Raw genomic sequence first — 11,047 nt, 5'->3', positions numbered from 1 at the left:
AAGCTCTCGCCTTGCCATAAAATTCGACACTAAGTAATACTTTACTATAACATTGGCCTGTGAGTGTGTGTATATTTAGGGATATCAGTGTGGGGATGGGGGTTCACATGCACATAAGTAGGTGTGTGCGTGCATGTGAGGCCCAAGGCTGATGTTAGGAACCACCTTTCATTTCTCTTCTACTTTACTCAGTGAGATGCGGTCTGTCACTCAAAGCTCACTAGTACGGATGCTTTCCCTATCAGCTTGCTCTGAGGAGCCACTGAGCCCCTTCCTTAGCCCAGTGTGATATATGCTTTAAAAACTGTGTGTGGATGCTTCGTCTACATATATCTGAGCACAGCCGGGTGCCTGGTGCCCATGGAGGCCAGAAGCGGTCATCGGATCCCCTGGGCCTGGAGTTACAGCCAGCCAGGTGGGTGCTAGGACTCAAACCCTCATCCTCTGCAAAAGAAGCCAGTGTTCTTAACCACAGAGACATCTCCCAGCCCCTTCGATGTAACACAATTTTTAAAAAACCAAATGAGTGTGAAAAATAAGTGATGTGTAAAATAATAAAGTATTTAAATAAAAGCAGGCTCCAACTCACAGATAAGTTATTCCACACGCCCTGGCCAGCCCTGCTGACTTATGCTGACTTACTTTAAATTAAACATTGGCTTCAGTTTGGCCACCTACTAAGTGGGTGATGTTAGGTTAAGTGACTGAAATGCCTCGAGGCTTTATTACCTCATCTGTGAAATGGGAGCAATGATCAACCTCAAAAGACGTCATGAGGGTTAAATGGGGGACTGCCCAAATGCCTCTGGTTTCACACAAGCCTTTCGTCCTAAGCTTTATAGGAGCCACTGTGAACTAGCAATACTCTGTAGCACTGAGCCCAACTGTCTTAGCACAGCAGATGAAACGCAGAAGCCTGCTGAATGCTCAGACTGCAAATGGGGCAGGAAGTGCTTTCAGGCCTAGTCACTGGTTGGTGATGCTGACGCACATGAGGGATGTAAGAACCGGCAGTGTCACAGGAGAAGCCAATGTCACCAGGGGAGACAGTGTCACCAGGGGAGGCAGTGTCACCAGGGGAGGCAGTGTCACCAGGGGAGGCAGTGTCACTGGGGAGGCAATGTCACTGGGAGGCAGTGTCACCAGGGTAGGCAGTGTCACTGGGAGGCAGTGTCACCAGGGGAGGCAGTGTCACTGGAGAGGCAATGTCACTGGGAGGCAGTGTCACCAGGGTAGGCAGTGTTACTGGGAGGCAGTGTCACCAGGGGAGGCAATGTCACTGGGGAGGCAATGTCACTGGGAGGCAGTGTCACCAGGGTAGGCAGTGTTACTGGGAGGCAGTGTCACCAGGGGAGGCAATGTCACTGGGGCAGGCACTGTCACTGGGAAGGCAGTGCTACTGGGAGGCAGTGTCACTGGGGAGGCAGTGTCACTGGGGGAGGCAGTGTCATTGGGGGAGGCAGTGTCACTGGGAAGGCAGTGTCACTGGGGAGGCAATGTTACTGGGAGGCAGTGTCACTGGGGAGGCAGTGTCACTGGGAGGCAGTGTCACTGGGGGAGGCAGTGTCAGTGTCACCAAGGGCTGGGATTGCAGATGTCTGGAACCCTGGGCCAGTCTGTGGGTACGCAAAGGCCATAGAATCCAACACCTGCAGTAACCTAAAGGGTGTGTGCCCAGTACACACTGGACAGACACGTGTGTTCTTGTGTATCATACTTTTGCAAGTCTACAAGGGACAGGCGAAGACTATGGAAAGAGTTGGTAAATGAACAACGTATTTACCAAGGGAATTTCACATATGAGGAAATCCGAAGGACCAATTATCCATGGAGCCATGTGCTGTAGGGGACAGGTCAGGCACTACTGTGCTCTCAAATGCTAAACACTGGCCCCCAAAGCATGTTTGCCCCCGAAGAGGAGATCTTATGTACACCTTGCTCCCAAGTTCATTGGTCAATAAAAGGCTAACGCCTGTGTTGAGCCGTAGATAGCAGATGGGCTGGTTTTCAGTTACCTGGCTGGGAGGTGCGGTGGGGGTCACAGGTAAAGAGAGAGAGAGAGAGAAGAACAGACCCTGGAGAGGAGGAAGCTGCTTGAGAGGAGATGGACAAGGACCGTGTGGCCAGGAGAAACATCAGGACCAAGGGACGTGGCTGGGGCGTAAGTTAGAACAGCTCCAAAGCCTACCCAATCTAGGCTTACAGCTCGTAAAAACAAAAAACAAAACAAAATCAAACAAAAACAAACCTGGAATTGTATGTTTTTTTATATGCGCTAGCTCGAATTTTTAATCTGTTCTACAATGTTCAACCGGAGCAAGAGTCAAGGAGTCTAAAATATTTAGGTAAAAATCGTAACTTTTTTTTTTTTGGTTCTTTTTTTTTCGGAGCTGGGGACCGAACCCAGGGCCTTGCGCTTCCTAGGTAAGCGCTCTACCACTGAGCTAAGTCCCCAGCCCCAAAATCGTAACTTTTAAAAATCGCAATTCCTAATCATAGGTCAGTGGAAGCAGCCTCATACACTTGCTGGAAGGGGAGGAAAGGGATTTCCTGGGGGGTGACCTGAGTGAAAGGCCTTAAAACCCTGCCAGCTCTTTTACTCAGTGATGGTCCTCCTTGAAATAACGTCTATGGTAAACTAACAATAGGTCTGGTGGACAAATCTGTTAGGTGCAGCTAGGAATTGTGCAATAGGATGTGACCTGACTCGCCTGTCCTGGAGGAGGGCTTTCTAAGCCTTGCTGGGTGACAAGGTCATGAAGTGTGTCTTCTGCTTTCCTTTTTAAACGTTTATTTGCTGTGTACAGGTAAGTGCCCAACTGGGTTCATGCGGACCACATACCTGCAGGGACCTGTGGAGGCTAGAGGACACTCGATCCCCTGGAGCTGGAGTTCCAGACGGTTGTGAGCCACCTGGGTGCTGGGGAGCAAACCCCACCTCTGGAAGAGCAGCTCTTAACCACTGAGCAGCTCCCCTGGCCTTCTGCTCCCGCTTAAAACCTCTTGAGATCTTTTATAACCAAATTTTAAGAGTACACATTATTTCTTGTGGTAGATATCATGTCTCAGAACACATCTTAAAAACTTACTCTTCTCTTATTGATGAGTAGATCCACATTTTCTCAGTCGCTGGTAACCACTACTGCATTTCTTTTACTTCATGAACTTGACTCTTTGGCATTCTGAATACAAGTGGAATTTTGCAGTGCTATCTTTCAGATATGGGCTTTTTTTTTTCACTTAGCAGAATATTCTCAGTGTCACATATTAACGTTTCTTTCATGTGTGTGCCTGTGCGTGTGTGTGTACACGTGCGTGTACATGTGTGTGTGTACAAGTGTGCTCATGCACCTCTGAAAGCCAAAGGTCCCTGACACCAGTGTCTTCCTCTACTCCTCTCCACTTCGTTTTGTGAGGCAGGCTCTCTCCCTGGTCCCAAAACTTGCCGAGTATCCAGACACTGCAGCTCTAGGAACCATCTGTCGTTCCTCACTCCCTGAGTGCTGATGTCACCTGACCAGTGTTTATGAAGGTTCTGGGATGCGAACTGAGGCCATCAGGCCATCACAGCAAGCGCTCTGCCGCTGAGCCACCTCCCCAGCCCAAGTTCTGTCTTTTAGAATCCTGAGTGGCACAATGCCATGTGTATACGTACACACTGTGCTTGCTTTATTTACTCATCTGCTTACAGTTCGGAGTCTAGAGAACTGCGAACAGCGCTGTAATGCTCACTCTATCTCCTCTAGGTCCTGATTTTAGTGCTTTTGGATAAATATCTCAAATATCTCGAAGCAAGATGTCATGGGGCATTTCTGTCTTGTGCTTTTTTGCTTCTCTGTATAGTCCTAGAACATATTACCTTTTACAATTATTCTGTTTGAGAAATGGAAGAACTTGAGGGTCTGGTTATCTGGGGGAGCAGCACAGTGTGTGTGAGCCTGCACCTGTGTGACTTTCGGAGCTGTGAGGTCCAGCTCTCTCGTCCTGGGGCACTGGAAGAAGGAATTGGTGCTGATCCTCGGCTGCACATTGTTGCAAAGCAGAGTGGTCAGGGCGGTGTGGGAAGAACTTGGGAGGCCTGGTGCACATTTTTGCAGCATATGGGCTGGCTTAGAATAACAATAAAGAACAAAGTTTTTGAGCTGAGTGATTGCATCATCAAATACCATAGAGCCTAAGAGGAAATCTCTTAGAAGTCGCTTAAAGCTTATTGTTCTGTGAAGGTCATAGAATGTTGTGTGCCTTAGCAGAGCACTTAGGAAAGTTATACAAGCGACTCACCACATTGCTTGAAGAATACCAAATTGATATTTGAGTTTACTTGATTTTCACACAAGTTATTTTTCCCTATTGAGCATGGTTTGTTGCTGTTGTTTTTTGTTTTGTTTGTTTGGTTTGGTTTGGTTTGGTTTGGTTTGGTTTTAGCGGAGAATCCAGACCCTCCAATGATCTCTAATGATTCTGCAGACCTCTCTCTAGTCCTGAGCGACCTGGCTTATTCCTACTAAACATCTCTCAACATCCTAAGTAAGTAAGATAGGAAACAGACAGCAGAGACAGTGTTGGGATTCACACTCTTAGACCACTGATACCTTCAGCAGCCATAGCTTGGAACCTCTAGTCCAATAATTGTATCTCAAATGCCCTGCATCTATTGGGTTGCCTAAGGCCAGTGGGAATCTGGGAGGCCAAAGCCCTTCTAGTAGAGAGGTTCCTCATTTCCTCATCCCCACCCTCAGCAGAATGAGGATTGAACTCAGAGCTGTTTGCGGCTTAGGCAAATATTCCACCACTGAACCACATCTTAAGGAAACATGGAGAACTGCTCTGTATAGGTTGGACGGTTATATCTATGTGCTGTCCATCCTGTGGGTTTTCCCTGCTGGTCCCCCCAATACTAAATAGGATGGAGAATGAAATGGGCCCCCCCAAACTCAGTAATTATGATAATTAGGACAAGAAGGTTGGGTAGGAAGTGCTGACAGAGACAAGTTTCACTTATCCAGCTGCCGATTATTGACACATGCTTGCATGATGTCTTAGACAGTAAATGCTTTGGCCACATTCCCTCAGACCGTTCTCACAGCTGCAATGCTATCTTCATGCCCCGCCTAGGGTTACAGAAACCAAGGAAATATAAGTAACTGTCATAAGTCATACAGCCAGTGAGTAGAATAGTTAAAATATGAACCCAGATCCATGTGAGTCTGAGCGCCAGCCTCTTGATCCCCTAATGAAACACACCAGAGAAACAGTGTATGAAGAGGGGCAAGCAGAGACTGCTTCAGCAGACAGAAAGGTTACAAAGTAACATGTTTGTAACCTGCCAAAGAGCCAGGTGCCAGAGGCCCTTGCACTTGTGCCAGGCTGTGGAAGGAGGTAGCATGCCCTCAGAATGTTTAGGGTGTGTGTGCACTTTGGCTGGATGTGACTGGGGGCCCTGGGCTCTGCTCCTAAGCGCTGCCACCTCTTGCTGTCTCAACACATTCTCCACTTCTCCTAGGCTGCCTTTCTTGAGCCAGTGATGCTACAAGATCTCTACTTCTGCTTCTGCTCCTCGCCTCTCCTCCTGATTCAAAGGAATCATGACTTGATAATGCATAGCCAGTGAACAGCCTTCTGAGGAAGTCACCCAGGTTCCTGGCACATGTTACCCTAGTCCCACGTCCATGCTTCTGCATCAACACATACCCTGCAAGAGGCAGGAGAGAATCCAGGTAACATGGACCCATCAGATGCCAAGGCCTGTAGAGTTTGCTCTGCAAAGCTTTTTATGTGGGGAGGGGCTGAGGCTGGGGGTATCTGGAGGCCTAAGCTTGAGTTGATTCCAAACCTAGTACGGACAAAGAAACTCTTGGAGCAGTGGGGTTGGGTGCTGCGGACTTTCAGTAGCTCATGAGAGGAAGAGTTGCAAATTATCACAGCTGCACGGCTGTTGGCTTAATTACATGTGGGATACTTCTAAACCTGACTTTACCTTTTAACTTTTGTTTCATTTTCAAAGAATAAATTTTAGTGTAATTATGAAAATTAATAATACATTAACTAATATTTTACTAGATATTTACAACTAAAATTATTCAATGATTCAATTCAAAAGAAAGGTTTTAACATTTGGGGCTTTACAGTATGTGGTCAGTAATCTTCATTGTCTATCTGACTGAATTTAGAATGGTCTAGAGGACATTCGGCATTTCTGTGAGGATGTTTTCAGGAGAGATGACTAAGGGAGGAAGTGCTACCACTCCATAGACTGGGGTCCCATCCTGAATAAAGGTGGGGAATAGAAGAAACCAACTGAGTACCAGTATTCTTTTGGTGCTGCCTGACAGGATGTGACGTGACCAGCCGCCTCACATGTCTGCAGGGGCTTCCTCACTATGATGATACCATCAAACTATGAGCCCAAATAAACTCTCAACTGTTTGCTTGTTTTTTGAGACAGGGTTTCTCTGCATAGCCCCGGCTGCCCTGGAACTCGCTCTGTAGACGAGGCTGGCCTCAAACTCCGAGATCCATCTTCTTCTGCCTCCCAAGTGCTGGGACTAAAGGCATACACCACCACTGCCTGTCTTAACTCCTTCTACCTTAAGTTGCTTTTTAGGAAGGTATCAGAAATTAGGAAAAGTATCTAATGCATGGCATATAGAAATAATATATTGAACATTTCTATTTTCTATAATTTTAAATGAGATCCCATGATTGAAGTGTCTAGCACATTGAATATAATGTTGGTCTCATTTCATCTTTATCATTAGGCTCCCTGAAGTGGGGCACTTTACAGCATGAGTTACAGCATGAGAGTCTCCCAGAGGGGAGGCTCGTGGACAGCGTCTGTGGACCTTCCCAGCAGATGGTTTATGGCTCGGCTCTGGATCATGTAGCTCCAAGAGTCTTCTGCATTCGTTCCCTGGGACTGCCTCAGCTGTGTACTATAAACAACAACAAAAAAATAATCTCATAGTCCTAGAGATCAAAGTTCCAAGGCAGCTGTAGGCAACTGCAGTAATACTCCAGAAATTCTGGGTCAGATCTCTCCTTGCTTCCCCTTAGGTTTCAGATGGCAGCCGTCATTTTGGGTACCTGTAGCTTACAGCTGTATCACCCCAGGCTCGGCCTCTGTTTCCTTGTGTGAATGCTTGTGTCCACATTCTCTTCATCGTGTAGGATGCTAGTCATATTGGGCTGGGACCCATGCTCAGTGTGACCTCATTTGAACTCAAGGACTTCTGCAAAGCCTTCACTTCACCACCAGACTGCTTTGCATAGGTCCTGGCAATTAAAACCTTTGCCACATGTTTCAGGAGAACACAATTCAACCCATTGTGACCTAAGACTTACCTCACATAGCCTCAAAGCCCTCAATTCAGCCAACAGAAAGTTTTGGCAGTGGCCCTTGAACAAGTTAAAAAAACAAATCAGGAGAGCTCTGAAGTTCTGTTCTCCTGCAGGCGTGGGGACCACTCCTCACTGGTGACTCACCAGTTCTGGAAACATCTGAGCAGTGTTTTTGCTGAGATGAGTCGGATGTTTGGGGAAAGCCTTAGAATAATTAATATTCCTGCCTGCTAGCGTCTCTCTGCTGTCTTGTCCTTGCCCTGATTCTTATGACCCTTGTGGTCTGGCAGCTTTGAGAGAAAAGTGAATTTACAAGCGAAACCCGGCTCAATTACTCACAAACTACCCAACCTCAGAAGTGTTATTTCAAACCATTGGGTAGCTCATTCTGCCTTGCTTCGAGATGGAACCATTATTCAAATGTGTGAGACTGAAATGAACCGGTCAACAGAGAGCACAGATCAGCAATATTCAGTCTGTGACTCTTCCCCCCCCCCAACATCCTCACGGCAGAGGGGGCAAAGGGATGGATATACCAGTTCTGGCTTCACCAGTTCAAGGCTTTATTGATCCCTGGTGTACCCAGCTTTGTGCTGCACTGAATAATAAGATTAATTCTCATTCTGTAGGTTCACATCTCCATATAAAGCTATAGTAAGGGTTTTTTTCCCCCCACCAACCTCCTTTGGGCTCATGAACTTCTGAGAACCTTCAAGGTCTGGTGGCCTGAGAGCTTGCTGTGCCTCTGAGTGTACAGAGACCTCTCGGTGTTTGTTCTATGCCTGTGCAGTCCTAACTCGTTACCGGTTTTTCTACAGCCTTAGCCGCTCCATTCCACGGTGAGGGAGCTGAAGAAAAGTCACGAAGAAAACATTGATGGATTCCAAGTGGCTTGTTCGTGTCCTTCTAGTAGATTCCATCTCACAATGTTTAGATGAAGACACTAGCAGGATAGTCACTCAAAAGCCTCCCATGGGGAACTGCTTCCGAGGACAGGCAGTAATGTCAGCATAGTTTGAGGGAGCGTGAACTAGAGCAGTCCTCAAGCACGGATTGTAGTAGTGAGTTTTTGTTACACAGCTTTGTGCTCCTGGTGGGTAAAATGCATGCACCAGGCCAGGAGCTATCACACACACACACACACACACACACACACACACACACACACACACACGCGCACACACACCACATACACACACACATACACACACACACTCACCACATACACACACACATACTCACCACATACACACACACACACACACACACACACACACTCATACACACACACCACATACACACAGGTTAATTTTAAATTGCCTTGGCTACCTCAAAGTCTGGGCACTACTAAACCTTCCCTGCTACCTCAGGCCCAGTTGGGGAAGTGGCTGGTGGCCTCTCACCCAAAATCTCACATGGCTGGTTGGCTTTCTTTCCTAAAGCTCCTGTGTCCCATCCTTCTCTCCTGAGTCATGGTGATTCTCTGTCTCCTCCCTCCTGTGTCCTAGCATGTACAATTCTAAGGGTTCATCCCCATCTTCCTTTGGCTGCTGGCATCTTTCTTTATTGATCAATCACAAGCCAATTGGGGATAAGAACCTTTAGCATTTGGACAGGCAGATTCCTAATTGAATCAAAACCTTAAAACCAATCTCCAACAATGGACATTCTAGTGCTCCCTTTTTTCTCCATGTTCGCTCACACTCTGGCTTGTATGTATCTGACAAATGTTTTGAGTTGATAACTTTACCACTGAGTTCCTATCCAATTCTCTTATGCATATTTCATTTTATTGAGGAGGAAAATGAACCATTTCTAGTTAAGATACAGAACCATTATATAAAGCTCAAAACTGGGTGGGGCAGTGTTCTCTAAACATGCGTGTGCACATGCATGCACACATACAATCAAAGTGAGGGTTGGGAAGTTAAACAAATCAGAGAATGGTTTGACAGAGTCCTCTAGTTCTTAAGAATGGAGTGTCAGGCTCCCCAAAATGTCAGTTTTACAGACAATCTGGCCTAAACCAGGCCAGATTCTTACCAGATAAACAGAAATCTAAATTCAGTATTCCTCAGAAACCTCATAATTTGTATTTGTCAGGAAAGTCACTACTTCTCTTCTCCGCTCCCAACAGTCAACTGGTAGGGACAAATTGCATCTAGTTCCCAATTAACCTACACAATTCAGACACCCCACCCTGCTGACCATCATATACACTGCTTGTTCTCCCACTAGGCTCTCGCTCTTTACTCTCTGAGGTAACTCGTGGTGGTTTCTCTCCCAGTAAACTGGCTTTTCTAACCACAAGGTGGTCTAGTTGGCCTGTTTCACTGACCCTCATTTACATTTGGTACCCAAACCTGGGAGAGACACTTGAACCTCTAAAATCCTTTCTATAACCAAGCTAAACTGCTGACTTGGCTCTCCCGGGCATGGATCATTTGCTTTTGCTGGCTTTTCCTACCTACTGTATTCAATTCCAAATTCAGAGCGCATGTCTTTGGTTACTTCTCTTTACATTTTAATCCTATTCTTTTCTCCACACCTACTAAGTGCCTGCTCTCTCTCTCTCTCTCTGCCTCCCCCTCTCTCTCTCTCTCTCTCTCTCTCTCTCTCTCCCTCCCTCTCCCCCCCTCTCTCTCCCCCTTTCCCCCCTCCTCCCCTCTCTCTCTCTCCCTCTCCCCCCCTCCTCCCCTCTCTCTCTCTCTCTCTCTCTCTCTCTCTCTCTCTCTCTCTCTCTCTCTCTCTCCCTCTCCCTCTCCCTCTCCCTCTCTCCCTCTGGTTCAACAGAAGTCATCCTGGTATACCAAGGATCCTCCCAAGTCCTTTTGGACACCTCATTTACAAGGACAGGATGCCTATCCACTGTGATTCTAGTTATCTCTCTGACAAGCCTTGGTCCTCTGAGGATGCCCTTGAATTGAGACTCTGTCTTACTACACTACATTGCTCTGCCTGTGTCTCCATGTATCCTTATGATAGGAATAGAGTTCCATAGTCTATTTCATCGCACTCAGATATGAGGTTAGTACTCTTGTTCTGGTGGGACCCCTTTTCACAGGCCCTGCTACCTGGACTTAGAAAGAAAAGAATCATTCCTACGTCTCCTACATCCCCTTGCTGGTCCCAGTTAAGTCTTTTCTGCTGCCCTTTCTTCAATCCCCTCCCCCTCTAACTAACCACAGGATCTTCTCATTCAAAATTAGACTCTTCACCTCCTCTTCCCCTCCCTTCTCAACTCTCTTTCCCTTCTCAGACTCAAGGATACATTAAGCCTCCTGTAGGGTGGTAAATTTTGGCAAACTGAAGGAGGTCACCCAGAGGCCAGATGAGAATCCTGCTGAGTTCACTGCCTGACTCACAGAGGCTCTCTCCTTCAGCACACGAAGCTAGAGCCTAATTCTCAAGAGGGCATGATTGTCCTCGGCTCTTACTTTCTCTCCCAGCCAGACCCTGTTATTAGAAGAAAACTTAAATAATGCATGATGGGCCTCAGACCTCTCAGAGAGAGCAGCTGGATACGGTGTTTAAGGTGTTTAATGGGAGGGGGATAGGAAAGAATGGCAAGGCTTCCTGTGATAGACAGAAGTGCCAACGCCTGACAGTAGCCCTAAGGCCACCTCCAGAGAAAATGGGGCACCAGCAGACTCCATGTAAGACATGCTTCAGGCCTAAACACTGGTCACTGGGTAAAGAACTGCCCTGG

General features: G+C 46.9%; 1 long non-coding RNA gene across 1 annotated transcript; it reads right to left on the bottom strand.

Annotated features, from left to right (window-relative positions):
* Positions 1-6,702: 6,702 nt before the first annotated feature.
* On the bottom strand, positions 6,703-7,375 carry LOC134479602 (uncharacterized). Its single transcript, XR_010053142.1, has 2 exons — positions 7,084-7,375; positions 6,703-6,932 (listed from the first exon to the last, which is right to left on the bottom strand). It is a non-coding gene; the product is annotated as an uncharacterized LOC134479602 (long non-coding RNA).
* Positions 7,376-11,047: the final 3,672 nt, after the last annotated feature.

This window comes from Rattus norvegicus, chromosome 7, assembly GCF_036323735.1.
Source record: "Rattus norvegicus strain BN/NHsdMcwi chromosome 7, GRCr8, whole genome shotgun sequence".
NCBI classification, from domain to species: Eukaryota; Metazoa; Chordata; class Mammalia; order Rodentia; family Muridae; genus Rattus; species Rattus norvegicus.
Note: the sequence above shows the minus strand (reverse complement) of the source record. Positions and strands in the feature narration are given on the sequence as shown.